We start from the raw sequence: 12,313 nt of genomic DNA on the forward strand, positions 1-12,313 counted from the left end.
TGGCCCCTGGCAACTGTCAGGCTGATTTATAATGAACTTCTGGGGTCTGGATCACCCTATAGCAGCTGAGCTCTGCCAGGGTGGGCATCATCTACATTTCACCTCTGGACCTATCACAAGGCCCAGCCCAGACCCCTCTCTGCTCTCTGTCACTGAATTAATGATGGCCACATCTGTTATTTGTCTGCCGGTCTCTGGGCTATATACCCATCATCTCCTTATGGTTGCCTTGGCCAACGCTGCATCTGAGATGAGAAAACTGAGGCTTAGGAAGTTTCTATAACTTGCCCACACACGCACCTTGGAAGTAGCCAATTGGAGCCCAACTTGTTGAAGCCAGGGTCTTCACCACCACTGCCTCTCAAGTTAGAATGCACTGCAGGGATCCTCAAACTCTAACGCAAACTTCAACGGCACGCCCTATCTGTAAAAATATTTTTGAGCATGCATTTTGTATCCAGTGCATATTTACTTGTTTATAAGCTGGGTATGTATGTTCTACTGTGGTAATGTGGTTTTTGCATTATGAAACATACATAAAAGTGGAATATTTAGAAAGCTAAGATTAAAAATGAAATTAGGATACAAGTTCTGATCTTTTGTCTTCCCATACCTCAAAGGATCACCTAGTGAACTTCCTGGGGTATAAGAATCTACTTTGGAGATGGCCTCCTTAGTGGTCACCAAATGCCCTGGATACTTCCAGAGTGGGTGAGCAGGCTCACTGGTGTCCTGGGGACTCACTCCACGGGGGCTTCAGATGCCATGGGCAGGTCCAGGTTGGAATGCGCTGAGGGAGACAAAGGCTGACTGATGCCCAGTCCCCAAGGCAAGGCGAGGCCCCAGGTGGGTCTGGAAAGGTAAATTGGAGTCCTTCATAACCTTTATAAGGAGCCCTGGTAGCGCAGTGGTTAAAGCACTCAGCTGCTAACTGAAAGGTCAGTAGTTTGAACTCAACGGCCACTCCTCGGGAGAAAGATGTGGCAGTCTGCTTCCCTAAAGATCACAGCCTTGGAAACCCTATGGGGCAGTTCTACTCTGTCCTATAGAACCTCTATGACTTGGCATCGACTCAACAGCAATAAGTATAACCTTTTCGAATAGTGGGTCAGTTTCCCTTAAACTCTTGAGCCTCGGGTTTCTACCTGTAAAACAGGTGGGATGATCTCCAGCTCATGGGACTGGTGTAGAACTAAATAAGTTTCCGTGAAATGTGTTGAGTATGGTGGCTGGCACGTTATTGATCCAGTAAGTGCTAGCTATCCTCCCCACCCCGCCCCCCTTCCCTTCCATGTGCAAAGCTTGAAGCTGTTCTGGGCAGAACCATTGGATAAATCCCAAATTCAGCTGCCTGGGATTGGAGACCCTGCTTAGCCTGTACTTTCCAGCCTTCTCCCCCTAGACCCTTCAGGGATCCTGGGTACCGCTTGATTGGTCTCCCCACCGTGGGCACCCACCCCAAAATATCTGACATTCCTACTGTAGATCCCTTGCTTGGGCCCTTCCTCAGCATTGTTCGGATCCTACCTACCTGCAAGTCCCAACTCTTCCTCCCCACCCCAGTGCTACTCCTGAATGTCCCTGGAGGTGGGGCTTACGGGGACAGTCTGGTTGGCAGGGGTCCTCGGGAACTTATCCCGACGCTGTATTTGTGTAACACTTTATGTAAAGTGGAGCCCTGATGGCACAGTGGTTAAGAGCTTGGGCTAACCAACAGGTTGGCAGTTCAAATCCACCAGCCGCCCCTTGGGAACCCTGTGGGGCGGCTCTACTCTGTCCCATCCAGTTGCTATGAGTCGGAATTGACTGGATGGCAACAGGTTTGGTTTGTTTGTTTTTTTACATAAAGTTGGAGTCTGGGTGGCCCAAATAGTTAAGCACCAGGCTACTAACCAAAAGGTTGGCAGTTTGAACCACTCAGAGGCACCTCAAAAGAAGGACCTGGTGATGTGCTTCTGAAAGGTCACAGCCATGAAAACCGTGTGGAGCACATTTCTACTCTGAAACACAGGGGGTCGCTATGAGTGGGAATCTACTGGACAGCAACTGGCTTTGGCTATTTTGTTTGTTTGTTTATATAAAGTTAAGAAAGCACCAGTCATGCATATCATAGAATGCCTAGGCTGGAGGAGTAAAAAGGGGCTGCTGGCTACCCCTTGGTGCCTCCACTGGCCACAGGCCACATGGAGCTGTTCTGTGACCCTCACTGTCTCCAGCATGCTCTGTCTGGTATCGTTAGCCCATTGTATTTCTGGTGTCTCTCCAGCCTCTTCAGTTGGACTGTCCACTCCAGGTGACCAGGGCCAGGATAGACCTGTTAGGGCCTGGGAGGAGCCGGCCTCAGGAACTGTTTACGAACATATCTGTGGCATGATGGGGGGATGATGAATCACTCCAGCTATGCTGAGTTGAGAAGTGTTGTTGTGGGAATCGGGATTATTAGCCGCGGCAATCATCCTAATTCCCATGGCCCAGCTAATGAGTGGTTGTGTGTCCCGGGGATGGGATTCCATGGCTTCCCAGAGGGTGGAAGGAGCAAGTTTTGGAGTTGGCAGCAGCACAAACAAGGAACGTTTTGCTGAAGACAGGGGTCAGATGAGCCCCGAGGGGCAGCAAGGTGACAGGTCAGGTTGAAGGAAGGAAGCAAGCACAGAGGCAGGCTGGAGGCAGGGGGAAGGAGGTGGAATGTGGCTCTTTGTGGCGCCGGGTATTTGCTTAGTGCTCCCTCTGCTTGTGGGGGAGCCCGGGTGGCACGAGCAGTATGCGATTGGCTGCTAGCCTACAGGTTGGTGGTTTGAACTCACCTTGTGGCTCCATGGAAGAAAGTCCTGGAGATCTGCTTCAGTAAAGATCATAGCCACGAAAACCATGTGGAGCAGTTCTACTCTATAACACGTGGGGTTGCCATGAGTTGGAATTGGTGCTTGTGGGACATGCGACAGGTGTCCTTAGCTCCTCTTGGGATTATTTTCCCCGAGGACGACCAGCAGCATAGAGAACCCTTAGAGAGGGTTTGCCTGTCTCCAGCCCTAGTGGAGGGGGAGAGGGTGGGGGGGCCACAGAGAAGGGGTGCACAAGGGTGGGGAGGGGCCACAGATTAAGGCCTGTCCCTCAGGGGAGGTCTTTAGGCGGGATCTAGCCCAGGCCGCCACTGCCCCCTTGACCACACACCTGTGCAGATGTCACGACACAGTATTCATGGAGCACCCATGACAGGTCGGCACCCATGACAGGTTGGCACCCACAGGAGCACACATGACAGGTTGGCACCCACAGGAGCACCCACTGGATGTTTCTCTCTCTTGGAGCCTGTGTTCAGGGGCATTAAAAATAAACAAGTTAAAGAAGCCAGTCTGAAAAAGCTATATACTGAATGGTTCTAACTATGTGTCATCCTGGAAAAGACAAAACTCTAGGGACCAGAAAGAGTAGGGACAACACTGTCAGACCTAGCTTTTAACAGTGGATTGTCTAATAACAAAAGCACAAACAGCAAAAGACAAAATTAATAAATGGGACCTCATAAGAATTAAAAACTTTCACTCATCAAAAGAATTTACCAAAAAAGTAAAAAGACAAGCTACCTAGAATACCTTCAGAAACCATATATCTGACAAGCGCCTAATAACCAAAGTGTATGTAAAACTTTGACAACTTAACAACAAAAAGGCAAATAACCCAATCATAAAATTGGCGGAGGACTTGAATAGACATTTCACCAAAGAGGACAGTCAGATGGCCACCAAACACATGAAAAGATGCTCAACGTCATTAGTCGTCAGAGAGACGTAAATCAAAACCACAATGAGTTACCATTTCACTCCCACTAGGGTGGCTAAGATTAAAAAAAGAAAATAACCAATGTTGGTGAGGATGTGGGGAAATTAGAATCCTTATCCATTGCTGGTGGCAATGCAAAATGGCTCAGCCATTGTGGAAAACAGTGTGGCACTTCTTCGAAAAACTAAAAATAGAACTACTGTACGATCCAGCAATTCCACTCCTAGGTATATGCCCAAAAGACTTGAAAGCAGAGACTCGAACAAAGACTTGTATACCAGTGTTCATTGTAGCGCTACTTACAATAGCCAAAAGTGGAAACAACATAAATGCCCATCAGCAGAAGAATGGATAAACAAAATATGGTACATATATACAGTGGAATACTACTCAGCCAGTAGAAGAAATGAAGTCTTGATACATGCTACAATATGGATGGAGCTGGAATACATTATGCTCAGGGAAATAAGTTGTAATGGATTGAATTGTGTCCCCCAAAATATGTGTCAACTTGGGTAGGCCATGTGTGGTTGTCTTCCATTTTGTGATTTTCCTATGTTATAAATCATAATCTCTGCCTGCGGTTAAAAGAGCTAGGGTAGAATTGTAACACCACCCTTACTCAGGTCACCTCCCGGAGCTAATGTAAAGAAAGTTTCCCTGGGTTGTGGCCTGCATCACCTTTTATCTCTCAAGAGATGAAAGGAAAGGGAAGCAAACAGAGAGTTGGGGACCTCATACCAGCAAGAAAGCGGCACTGGGATCAGAGCGCGTCCTTTAGACCGGGGATCCTGCACAGAGAAGCTCCTAGTCCAGGGGAAGATTGACGAGTAAGACCTTCCTCCAGAGCCGACAAAGAGGGAAAGCCTTCCCCTGGAGCTGACACCCTGAATTTGGACTTTTAGCCTACTTTACTGTGAGAAAATAAACTTCTCTTTGTTAAAATCATCCGCTTGTGGTATTTCTGTTATAGCAGCACTAGATGACTAAGTCAGAATTCAATCCCAAAAGGACAAATATCATATGTCCTCGCTTCTGTAAAAACATAAGACAAATGTACACAGGACAAAGTTTATTAGTGGTTACCAGGGGAAGGAGGGAGGAGGGAAGAGGGTTTAATGGTGATGGAAATATCTCATCGATTCAGGGTGGGGCTGCACAGCTCATTATTGTAATTGTTTTCAGTAAGTTGCACACCTGTAAAAGGTTGAATTGGCAAAAGTTACGTGATAGATATATTTACAACAATGACAAAAAAAAAAAAAAGTGGCTACTGAGGCTGATTATGTACAACCAAACACCTCATGGGATTTGGTTCCTTGGTTTGGAGGCTTAGGATCATGGTTTCACGGGATATCTCAGTTAATTGGCCTAAAAAGGTGTTCAGTGCCTCTGTTCTACCTTCTAATTCGATGTGTAGTGTCTGGGGTTCTCGAAGGCTTGCAAGTGGCCATCCAAGGCACAACAATTGGTCTCTATTCACTTGGAACAACAGAGGAAGAAGGAGAGGCAGGAATAGGAGGAGGGTATGGAATGTGCCATGAGACCGGAAGAACTGGATGGTGCCAGGCTACCATTACTGAGCATTTTGATCAAAGATTCCATAGAAGAATCCTGATCAAAAGGGGGCAATGCAGAACAGAATTTCAAATTCTCACAGACTGCCTACAGACTTCCTGGAGCCGTGAAGTTTGGATGAACCCCTGAAACTATTGCCCTGAGAAAATCTTTAAACCTGAAACCAAAAATATCCCCTGAAGTCTTCTTACAACCAAACAATAGTTTAGCTTAACTAGTGAAAAATGTCTGCCTTGAGCATTATGCTCTTTTAAGAACTATCTACATGGGTTCAAATTGACAACAGCAACTTGAAAGATTACATAGGGACCTGGGGGTGGGGCAGTGAGTTTATGTTAGTGAGGAGGAACTGCTCAGGAAAGGAGGGTGAGAATGATGACACAACTCGAAGAGTATAATCAGTGTCCCTAAGTGATTCTACATGTAGAAACTGTTGAGTTGGTGTATGTTTCCTGTGTAGATTCTCAAGAACAACAAAATAAATAAAATTATTTTTCTAAAAATTCTATGGGGACGGTGAAAAGATCAGTGGTTGCCAGGGATTAGGGGAACGGGGGAGGGATGAACAGGTGGAGCCCAGGGCATATTTTAGGGCAGTGACTGTTCTGCATGATGTCATAATGGGGGACACATAATGTTGTGCATTCGTCCAAACTTGGAGAAGTGTACGATACAGAGTGAACCCTAACATAAGCTATGGGCTTTAGTTATGTCAATATTGGCTTATCAGTTGTAACAAAGGCACCCTAGGAGTACATACCATACATACCAGTTGGTGTTGATTCCAACTCATGGCGTTCCCACGCGTGTCAGGGTAAAACCATGCTCCACAGGGTTTTCAAGTGGCTGCTTTTTCAGAAGTAGATCGCTAAGCCTTTCTTCTGAGGCACCTCTCGGTGGACTCAAACCTCCCATCTTTCAGTTAGCAGCAGAGCCCGTGAACCATTTGCACCACGAAGGGATGTTAGTAACGGGAGAAACTGTGAACAGGGGAGAGGGGAAATGTGGGAACTCTCTGTACTTTCTGCATGATTTTTCTGTAAACTTGAGACTACTCTCAAAAATAAAGTCTATTTAAAAAATAAAATAAAAAATAAGTTAATTTTTCAACCAAAAGTTAAGTGCCATAAAGACAGAGAAGCAAGGGCAGAGAGAGTGGGGTCTGCTTTAGACTGGGTGGAGGTGGCTTCTGAGCTGTGATCTGAACACTGAGTAAGAGGCAGCCATTGAAGATCAAGGAGGAGGTCATTCTAGGCAGAGGGAACAAGTGCAAAGGCTGTGGGGTATGATGAAATGAAAAACCAGTGAGTGAGGGGGAGCAAGGTTCGAGAGGAGTCTGAAAGGCAGGTAGGGGTCAGGCCCTAGCAAGCCCTGAGCTAGAACATGGATTTCATGCTAAGGACAGAAGGAGTCATTGGAGTATTTTCAGTAACCGAGGGGCATGATCTCAGCGATTAACAGGCCCTTGTAGTAGTGTTCACGTGAAGACATGGTGGCTTGGGTTTGGGCACACACACAGAGAGGTGGTTGAATTCAGAATATAGTTGGGAGGTAGAGCTGACAGGATTGAATATGGGGATGCTGGAGGAACCCTTTCCCCTGAGCCCAGATTTCTGTGACCTCAGAATTGTTCTCAACAGTATGCCCCAGATGTGGGGCATATAGGCCATTCCCCATCCAGGCTGGCCTTTAGTTCACAGATGGAGAGACTGAAGAGCCTTAGAGGTTACCTTGTTCAGCTCCCCACCACAGGCGTTGTGAATTCTCCAGGGTCCCACTGAAGTTGAGTGGCTGATCTGGGCTTCATACCAGGGCCTCCTACCTCTGGTCTAGGCCTCTTCCTCCCCGACCTGCTGCCCTCCACAGAAGATGGAGGAGGAAGGACTCCTGCCGTAGAATGACCAGGCATGACGATGTGATGAGGTTACCCAGGAGAAGCATAGGAAAGGGGTGGAGTCGAAAAGGCCAGGACAAGGCAACTACAGGAGGCAGGGCACTGCCCCGGGAGCAGCCGAGGTGGGTAGGGCATCATGGAAGGCCCTGGCTGGGCGAGGAGAGGAGAATGCACCAGGCCAGTGCCTTCAGGTTGGCAGGCCTGGTGGGAACTCTCAGAGCCCATGTGGGCTACTGATCCTAAGAAGGAGAAGATGCGGGGAAGCTTCCTGCTGGGGCCTCCTAGAGCCAAGACCAAGGGTGAAGACAGAGAGTGGGCAAGGCTAGTGGCTCACCTGGGCCCAACTGTGTATCTAGACTCCCACCCTACCCTCCAGGAGTCCCTGGGCAGTACAATTAAGCACTGGGCTACTAAACAAAAAGTTGGTGGTTTGAACCTATCTAGAGGCACCTTGGAAGAAAGGCCTGGCAATCTGCTTCCAAAACGTCAGAGCCATGAAAAGTCTATGGAGCACAGTTCTACTCTGCAACACATGAACTCACCATGAGTTGGAATCGACTCCAGGGCAATTGGTACTGGCATCCCCCACTCCGAGGGGCCAGTGGGCAGCCCCTCCAGGGAAAGGGTAAAGAAAGGGAAGAAGAGGCGGGAGACAACCCCTGTAGTGCTAGAAGAATCCAAGTGAGGCGACCTGGGTTTAACTCCCAGACCTGCTCCTAAGAACGGTGATAATGTCAACATCTTCCCCTTACTCAGAGCTGCTTCTGGGCTAAGTTGTTTTTATGCATTCTTATCTCTTATCCCCAAATGAGACTCTAACCCTCGTTGCCGTCGAGTTGATTCCAACTAGTAGCGACCCTATAGGACAGAGTAGAACTGCCCCATAGAGTTTCCAAGGAGCACCTGGTGGATTCGAACTGCTGACCTTTTGGTTAGCAGCCGTAGCTCTAAACCACTGCACCACCAGGGGTTCCAAATGACGCTTAAAAAAAAAAAAAGACGCTTAGAGAGCTTAAATAACTTGGCCAGTGTCACAGTTAAAAAGTGGCAGGACCCAGCTCCTTCACCATGGTGTGATACTGCCTCTGACTCCCTCTGTGACCTTGGTCAAGGCCTTTCGCTCCCTGGGTCTCAGTCTCTCCGTCTGTAAAATGCTGCAGTTGGAATTAGTGATCTCCATGGGCCTTTGCAGGTCTCTCGACTAGGCTCCAGAATTGCTTCTCTGTTAGAGGGGTTTAGGGGTTAAGAGTCTGATGGAGGGATGTTATGGCTTGAGTTGTGTCCCCCCAAATGTGTGCTGGAATCCTAACCCCATACCTGTGGTTGCAATCCCATTTGGGAATGGATTTTGTTATGTTAATGAGGCAGTATTGGTGTTACTGTTCTTGTCCTTAGGTGCCATAGTGACCCTATGTACAACACTGCCCAGTCCTGGGCCATCCTCACAGTTGTTGCTATGTTTGAGCTCCGTGTTACATCCACTGAGTCAATCCATCACATTAAGTCAATCCCTTTTGAGATATAAAAGAACAGATGAAGAAAGCAAGCTCAAACAGAAGGGAAGACACACACCACATTATTACCCAGGAACCTAGGGACAGAGCTTGAAAACAGACAAGGGCCTTCCCCCCAACAATAGAGAGAAAGCCTTCCGCTAGAGCTGGCACCCTGAATTCAGACTTCTCGCCTCCTAAACTGTGAGAAAATAAATTTCTGTTCATTACAGCCACCCACTCGTGGTATATCTGTTATAGCCACGCTAGATAACTAAGACAGGGGAGGACCGAGGACTTGAGGTGGAATCACCTTTGCAAACCACAATGCCACTAGCCTGGTGAAGCTGTTACGCACCCAGGCTCTGGAGGTGACTGTCAGGCCACCCCCTCCTCTGAGGGTGGATGTGGGGATTGAATGAGTCTATGCAGGTAAGGGATCTTGGGGAGGCCTAGCACACAGTAGGTGTGCCAAGAAATGTTAATATTTCATCAGAGAGAGGGGAGGCTGTCCCTTCACAGTCCCTTCATTCACTCGTTCAGCAGATATTTGTTGAATACCTACGATATGGCAGGCACTGGTCCAGACCCTGGCAGCACAGGGATCCCCAAATTAGCAGCAACTCCCTACTTTCATGGAGACTTAGATTCTAGTGGGGGACATAGACAAAAAAAAAAAAAAACTAATAAATACAATATACCAGTTGCTGTCGAGTCGACTCCGATTCATGGCGACCCCATGTGTCAGAGTAGAACCGTGTTGCATAGGGTTTTTAATGGCTGATTTTTCAGAAAGATCACCAGGCCTTTCCTCCGAGGCACCTCTGGGTGGACTCGAACCTCTAACCTTTTGGTTAGCAGTCAAGCACATTAACTGTCTGCACCACACAGGGACTCCATAGAATATGTTATACAGTGTTAGAAGTGCCCAGAAGAAAAGGAAAGCAGGCCAGGGGAGAGGCAGTGCCCAATGGAGCACAGAAGTTTAGATCAGGAGGTCAGGACGGTTTACCTGGGTAGGTGACTTGTGAGTTAACACCGGAGGGAGGTGAGGGAAAGAACTGTGTGGAGATCTGAGGGAGGAGCAGAGCAGGCAGAAGGAACAGCCATGGCAAAGACCCTGAGGTGGCACCTGCAAGGGGACCAGGGAGGTGACATGGCAGTGAGCCAAGAGTTCAAGTGAGCTGACCTGGATGTAACTCCCTGTTCTGCTCCTAAGAGGAGTAATAATGTCAGCAAGAGGCAGGTTGATAGGAGACAAAGTCTGGAGATCTAAGGAGGCTGGGGACAGATTATGTAGGGCCTTGTCCACCGTCAAGACGCAGGGGGCAGGACCCCTTGGGAAATCCTGAAATTGTTCTCCCCATTCCCAGTTTCATCTTCAGCAGCATTCTCACAGTCTGGCAGTTCCAGGGCTGTCCTGGAGATCCCCAGCCTGGTGCTCTGAGGTGTCATGTGGTCTGGGAGGGTCTCAAAATAGGAAACAGGTACAAAAGGTCAGACTGGAAAGGTGCTGGGACAGCTGCTGTCCCAGACCCAGTGCAGAGCACAGGCCACAGGGTGGGGACTTCACTTGACACCTATTGTCACAGGCTGGATGGAACCTTCTGGGTGAGTGTGGAGGGGTGGGGACAGCCAGGGGCACTTCCACCAGCCCTACCCTTGGTTTAAAGTTGGGAGTTAAGTCGCTGAGGGAACATTCTGAGAGCTAAGAGAGAAGTCAGCCCCCTGACTGCTAGAACTCTGGCTGAGTCATCTCTCCACCCTTAAAGCTTAGCTGCAAAGCTCTTTAGAAGGACCCATGGGCTGGTCTCCTGGGGGAGAACTTGGAAGACCTACTTCTACAATGCAGCAGCTAGTCAGACAACAACGGGGGAGCACACCCCCAAGGGAGACAGTGAGTGGTGACAACCGACCACCAAAGAAAGGCCTGGGAGGTTCAAGGAGACCCCCACGCATGCCTTTTAAAACTAGCTGGCCCAGGGAACCATCAGGATCTTCCTTGTGGGTGAGAGGTGAAGGTGGTTACAAGTCCTGGTATGGGGGAGGCAGGATGAGATGGGGAGGGGAGACTGGGACAGTATGCTAGATGCAAAGACATTTTGGACCTAAAGGTAGTTGAGTCATAATCAACTCGATGGCAGTGGTGGTGGGAGTAGTTGGCTGGGTTAGGAAAGGGCAGGGGAGCCAGACTGGGGTTCAAATCCCACAAGTGGTTAGGCAAGCATTGTTGGGAGCCCCGTTCTCCCTTTGTAAACAGAGAAAGAATGCTGATTTAATCTGTTGTTATATGAGAGGATTACATGAAATAAAGGCCTCTCCCAGTGTCAGGGGTTAAAGAAACACAAGTCCCTTTCTGGAGACTGGGAGAGTGGCGGGGAGGCACATTTGGGAAGCTGGGCCCAGGTTGGAAGGTTAGGGGTGGTGAGGCTGGAGGACATGGGTACACTCGCCCCTGCTCAGTAGTCCCAGGGTCCTCTACCCTCTGACCTCCAGCCTGGACACCTGCATTCCCTGGGCTCACACTAAGAGGATGCGTGGCCACAGGAGGGCTGGCGTATCTGGGCACTGGAAGCAGAACTGGGGTTCGGTCAGGGAGACTGGGATGAAACTTGATGGAGAAGGGAGGGGTGTAGGTACAGTATGGGAATCAGCCTCTAGGACAGAGTCACACTCAAGGCCTGGCCTGCAGGGGCCAAAGGGTCACACCAATGAGTAAAACAAGCCAATGAGAGGCCACAGAAAGGTGACCCTTGGGTTCTGACCAAGGGGAGGGGGGCAGCTGCTGCCCAGGCCAGCTGAGTGTGGCCAGGGCCAGAGGGGAAATGGGCCCGCATCTCCCAGTGCTTCAAGAGAAGGAGGAAATAAGGATCTTTAGTATGAAATCTTCCAATTTTAAAGGACTGAGCATCAATGAACAAAAGAAAGAAATGAAACAAAAACTGCTACGCAGGCTGCTGCGTTGGCTGGGGAGTCCTGGACAAGTCCCCATTGGCTACTTCCGCTGCCTCCTCAGGTAGAAGGCTGGTCCCCATTCACCTGATCTCAGAAACGGGCTCCTGACAGACTCCTGGGACCAGTGCGAGTGCAGAGCAGGCTTGCCGCCGTGCTGTGTAGACAAGCCCCTTCCCCTCTCTGGGACGTAGTTTCCTGGCCTGTGAAAGAAGCCGCTGGACCAGCTGGTCTGTGGGGCTCCCGCCAGTGTAGGCGGTGTGTGACTAAGCCCCTCAGGCTCCAGGGAAGATGCAATCATGATGGATGTAACTCTTCCCGAAGCTGCGCTTCCGGAGCTGGATGCCGTGTGTGTCCAAAGTCACGTTGTGTATGTGAATGGATGTGTGTCCTAATTTGGACCTTTGCAAGGGACGGTGCAAATATCATCTTCCTAATAACCCTGCCCTGGAATCTTTCATCGGCTGGTCTGGAAGGTGGTAGGAAGCCTTAATTAAATACGCCTGGTGACAAATTATGGGGGGGGGGTCGTTGTGCTTTGCAGAGGGGAAACCCACGCCCAGGGTGGGGAGGTAACTTGGCTAAACGTGCACCGCTGGCGACCCTGACTCGTGTT

The sequence above is a fragment of the Loxodonta africana genome, chromosome 4, assembly GCF_030014295.1.
Source record: "Loxodonta africana isolate mLoxAfr1 chromosome 4, mLoxAfr1.hap2, whole genome shotgun sequence".
Taxonomy (NCBI): domain Eukaryota; kingdom Metazoa; phylum Chordata; class Mammalia; order Proboscidea; family Elephantidae; genus Loxodonta; species Loxodonta africana.